The sequence below is a fragment of the Carlito syrichta genome, unplaced genomic scaffold (genome assembly GCF_000164805.1).
Source record: "Carlito syrichta isolate Samal-C Ts95f unplaced genomic scaffold, Tarsius_syrichta-2.0.1 Scaffold71963, whole genome shotgun sequence".
Lineage (NCBI taxonomy): Eukaryota > Metazoa > Chordata > Mammalia > Primates > Tarsiidae > Carlito > Carlito syrichta.
In genome coordinates, this window is record NW_007016059.1 from 140,342 (window position 1) to 146,412 (window position 6,071).

Sequence of the window (6,071 nt, forward strand, 5' to 3'; positions counted from 1 at the left end):
ATCTCAATATATTGACAGATATTTCTTGAGGGAAAATGGGGGTTTTGAGGTCATAGAAGCTTCTAGAACACTGAGATTTTAAAAAATGATTGCTTTACTGCTGATGTTTGAATGTCCATTGCTATTTTCTATTATGGAGATATAAATTATGTCACTTTTCAAACACACTTAACTATTGAATACCTATAAGCATCTCATGGAACTAGCAGTCCACAATATACAATTGAAAAATCCTGTTTATACTCATCCCTTTCCAGAAGGTTTATTAATAGTTGGCTATTATTTTTTCCCAGAATGATATGTGTTGGATTTTTTTTTTTTTCAGCTTTTGGTTCATTCCAAAATACTCATGAGCTTGACCTAGGAATTTTGCTAAAGGAATATTACTCCCCTCTAGGGAAATGAAGCAGCATGTTTCAACACAAGTTTAGAAATCTTAAAACAACCAAAAATTTAAAAAAGTATCAGATCATTATTATGTTCTGCAAAAATTAATATACAGGTTTTACTGTGACCATCATTAATGCCTTCCTGAGGGGTAGGATCATAGCAGGAAGATGCTAAGGAGCTTATTGTCTCCGTGATTACACAAGTATATTTAGAAGCTGTAAAGAAAGCAGAGCATCGGCTAAGATGCCCCAGTAGACACTCTCAAATTCAGATCTTTCCCATTGCGAGAAAAATCCCCAAAAGAAAATATTTGCATGACAAGGAATGAAGAGTTTTTTTCTCACCAAAATGATGTTGTAACATTTCAGGGAAAACAGTGACTGTGACTTATTTATTATTGTTGTTTATATTTCCTAGGGCTGAGCAGTTGTCAGAGAGGATAAGAGATGGGGGGAGTATCGGGGAGGCCTGCTTGGTTTCTCTGTTTGTATAAACCTCAAATTATAGCAATTGTGTATATTTTATCCTTAAAATAGGTTAAAAATAGCAGACCCTTTTGTTGCAGATGCAAGATATCAAATGTAAAGTGGTGCTATAGCCAATCACTCTTTAGCAAAGAGCCAATCGTTTTTAACCAGCTCTTTGATCTACTGTATTCTTTCTTCTCATGAGGTTTCATGAATTTCTGTATTTGACTTGTAAGTAGTCAGTGACAAACGAATATATGAGGATATGATTTCATTTATATTGAGTTGCGAAAAAATGCCTCAGCATATGACTCAGTTATTTTAAGAGGACACACATGCTGAATAGGAATATTCATCTCTAACTTTACAATAAATGCAATGTACCTAAGATCCACAGCTTTTAAAAACTGCCTTATCCAAATTCACCTAGAGAGATCAAATGTGGGTACCAATTGCTTGATAAACTTTTCTTGTCTAGCCTGTCTGATTAGCTAGATGTCACAGTATTATGTCCAGATTTGCCACAATAATACAGCACAGTTTTTCCCCAAGTCTTTTGATCTAAGAGTGAGGATCTCATTCGAGGAGGAGTTCTGTGTCATTCAGATGGTGGCTGTGATGTATATCCATTTAATCTGTGGTCTTGTTTAAAGGTTTAGTGGACCAAGATGGTTTTGGGTGACCTGGAGGGGATCAGTGTGGCCAGGCTTTGCTTCTTTGTCTCCCCTATTTTTATGGAAACAGTGGGTGTTCCCTGAGATGTCCTAGAGAGAGAACCTTTTCCCAAGTGACAGTGAGTTTCCATCTTAGAATCAGCTTTGCTTAACCCTGGGCAGGATCTAGGCCAAATGCCAGCAAGTCTTCCCCATGAGGTCTCTGAGGACTTGGCGAGAAGGAACGCCCAGCGGAGTTTCAGCCTCCTACTCTAAATCTCCAGGCATGTTTAAGATCCCCTGGGAGAAGAGAGAGACCTCCCTCAGTGTATAGCATCCCTGCACAGAAGGCAGACTTTTTTCCTTGCATACACTACCCAAATGACAAAGGGATACATGTACCAGGATGAATTACTTTCATTGAATGAAATAAACCAAATCTGTGGAAGGCTTCCCTTCACTGACTTGGGGACTTCGTTTGTAAGTGAAAGTAAAGATACAAGCTAGTGGGTGATTTGGGGAGTATGAACCCATATTTGTGGTATATTAAAAACCCTGGGCTATCCAAGGACCAGTAACTCAGGACACAGCACTTTGTGTTCCCTGATTTCTTTCTCCATTTTTGCCTGCCCTTTGGTCATTCAGTCAAATTTGACCATTCATTTTCATTAGTATTGAGATATAGAGCCAGGAAAAGAAATAAAATTTAGGCAAGTGCATTACATAAATTGTCATCAGCTCCAACAATGTGTTGGTCAGAGAGAAGGTGGAAGCCAATATTTGACAGAATACGGTTTTCTTGTTGATTCAGAGTGGCCACCACACTGTCACGTGCTAGTTGGTAACTTAAACTAGGAAAAAAATCTCATCATAAGAGCAACTAATATAATTAATTACACGCCTTTAAAATAGAGTTCTTAGATGTAAGATCTTGGGGATTCCTGAGACCATGTTTAAGAAATAGTATACTTATAGAGAAAATCTTTAATTCAATATAAGTTATGGTAAACGCAACTGCCAATTCAGGCATGTCATTTAAGCATCAAATATGGTTATAAAATGGCCTTCTAGATCAGGGATTTGCAAACAGTGAGCCATAGATCAAATCTGGCTGGTTACCTGTTTTTGAGAAACCCATGGGCTAATAATGATCTTTAAATTTTTAATGGTCAGATGAAAAATCAAAAGAATATTTTATGATGTGCAAATCATATGAAATTTAATTCTCAGTGTCCATAAGTAAAGTTTCATTGCAACACAACAGGTCCATTTATTTTCATATCATCTGTGGCTGCCTTTGTGCTACAATGAGAAAGTTGAGTCTTGGTGAAAGAGATCAAATGTGGCCTTCAAAGCCTAAAATCTATACTATCTGGCTCTTAACCAAAACAGTTGGCCACCCCTTGATTTAAATGATCCAGAGTATGCTTATTTTAAAAGTTTTGTTAGATAATATTCCAAATGAAATCATGATGGTTAAAATTTCTTGTGGAGAACTGGTAAACCCCTGAGAATACGTCTACTCAATGTCTACTCTGAACGAGGCCACATGAAGGCATGACCGTTGCCTCAGCCTTGGGTTATTCATAGTCTTGAGCCTGAATGCCCCACCCTTCCTCACCAACACACACACACACACACACACCATGGCTATTTGTAAAGTGTGTCTCCTCTTGAGCTGCTGAACTACCATTTAGAACTGTAGAAAATACCAAACTAATGGAAACCCCTCCTTCCTCTGTCCTACTGTGGCCCAAGGTGTGTTTGCATCAAAATTCTCAAGTTACTTCCAATTGTTCCTCGTGCATCAGCTGTGCTTATTTCCCCAGTCCTCTTGACAAATAGAAGGGATGACTCGTCAAATTGTGCCTCTACCTTTAAAGATTGCAGGCAAGCCCTCTCTATCCTGAGTTTAGATGTGTCTGTTAGGAGTTTAGATGCTGAAGATACCAGGGACCTCCATGAGAAAACTACCACATAATTTAAACTCTGGCCACTAATGGGAGAAGTGATGTCTAGACATAGACTGCATACTCCCCCTTACTCTAAGCCAATAAAGTCTTTTGATTTCCTCTTATGGAGTTTCCTGTGTTCAACTTCAAACTCTAGTGATTTGGGTGATTATGTCATTCCCTCAGCCAGTCTGGGAGATTCTAGAAGGTGAACATTGTCTCTTATCTTTACATCTGGTAGTTATAGCCTTGAGTTGGTACTTTTTAATTTTCATCTGTTCATTTAAGAAACATTTCTTGGCCGAGCCCAGTGGCTCAGCCTGTAATCCCATGCTTTGGGAGGCCAAGGTGAGTGAATTGCCTGAGCCCACAGATTTGAGACCTGCCTGGGCAACTTGGCGAGACCTCATCTCTACAATAAAAAAAAAAAAAAAAAATTAGCCACGCGTGATAGCGCGCGCCTGTAGTTTCAGCTACTTGGAAGGCTGAGTGGAAGGATCACCGGAGCCCGGCAGGTCGAGGCTGCGGTGACCGGGAGCAGCCACGGCACTCCAGTCTGGGCAACAGAGTGAGACTCCAACTCAAAAAAAAAAAAAGAAAGAAACATTTCTTGATCACCTACTGTATACAGGGATGGATAATAAAAATATTTTACAAACCTAGGTGTTGGTGAGGTCCCATGGTCATTTTTCACTCCTGTTGGTCATCGGTGGGCAAGTTCTTCATTATGCGTCTTTGTTATTGTAGGAAAGTAGATTTCTTTGTGTGGAAAATCACTATTTAGTCCTATTTATATTGAATTGGTCTGGTTCTCTCTGATACAATATGGGGAAGCTTTACCATGGTAAAGAGTAGAGATAAATCTTCGAAAAAATGCTTCCATGAATGTGATATGTGGAAGAACCCCTTGAAGTCTACCTGCTCTTGCCACCCTCTCACATTTGAAACTCTGAAAATGAAATATTGAAATATATGCATTCTTTCCTCAGCCTCACTCCCAGGCTTGTTCAATCCTTTATTCTGTTCTGGGTCTATGTCATCTAATCTTATACCTTAGGAGATGTTGATGGAGGGAGAACTTTCTAGACTCATAAAATTTAACATTATTAGTTTTCCAAAGCATATCTTTTTTTGAAGATCTCAGAAATGGATTTGATCATGGATAAAAGGAATATTGATACATTTTTTAAAAACAGGTCTTGATTGGCTACACCTGCATTTCTGGCCCCCACCTCCCAACATATTCCCATATCTACATTTTGCTTCTACGGTGTTAACCATTCGTCTCTCTTCAAACTTCCCACCATCTTTCACATGGCTACATCTTTGCATATTCTGTTTCTGTCCACTTCCTCGCTATACCTGCCTAACTAATCCCTATTCCTTTAATGCTCATCCTAGAACCCCCTTTGTCTGCCCCCCCCCCCGGTAATTTCATTGTTCCCACCTTTTGGATGCCATTCTGTCTTGTATGTGCCTCTCTCAACCATCTGATCACATGGTAGGACAATTATTTGTTTATATGCCTATTTCCCTTATGAGTTTATAAACACAAGGCAATGACTGTGACTTGTTAAATTTGGCACTCAGGGCCGGGCTCCGTGGCTCAGCCTGTAATCGTAGCACTTTGGGAGGCCAAGGCGAGTGGATTGCCTGAGCTCGCGGGTTCAAGACCCACCCAGGCAACTTGGCGAGACCTCATCTCTACAATAAATCAAAAATTTGCCAGGCGTGGTAGTGTGCACCTGTAGTTCCAGCTACTTGGAAGACTGAGGTGAAAGGATTGCTGGAACCCAGCAGGTCGAGACTGCAGTGGCCGGGAGCGTGCCACTGCACTCTAGTCTGGGTGACAGAGTGAGACTCCAACTCAAAAAAAAAAAAAAAATCTGGCACCAAGCCTGATACATGATAAGGTGCTTAATAAACCTTGGTCTAATGGGCAAATGGTCACATGTGCATTTACTTGTTGTTGTATTCCTTGCTGAGGACGAAAGGCTAAGCATGTTTTCTATTTGTGGCTCCCTTCTCCATAATTAGAAAAGCTAGTGTATTCATTTGAGCTCCTGAAAGTCTTATTCTTAAACCTATTCTTGGCTTTCTGCATGAGTGGTAAGACCAAACTTTAAAGCGAGGAGTTATGAAAGTGTGAACCTCCTACTATAAGGTTCCATACCACATAGCAAAGTGCTGTAAGGAAAAAGGAATGGGCATTCCACACCAGAACATTCTGCCAAGGAAAGAAAACTGTTGGAAATGTATTTAAAGTTAATATGTTAAAAACAAACTTCACAACACAAATCAGAGAACAGCAGATTCATATTTTCTCTCTTTCATTGCTTCTTCTTATCTTTACTCAGTGGGACACACATGAATAGAAGGTAGAAGAAGAGAGCCATGTTCATTACGGCGTGGAATGCACAAGGTGGTTCATTGACCCAGGAAGAAAATACTTATACCTCTGTATTTAAAATAAATTAAACTTACATCTTCTAGTACTTTAAGTATATAATCTGTATCTAAATGTTTGTGTATTGGGAATATGAGCTTTTAGACAACTAAGAGAGGTATATGAAATTTTTTTAAAATTGTGGAGACTGTTAGAAAGAGGG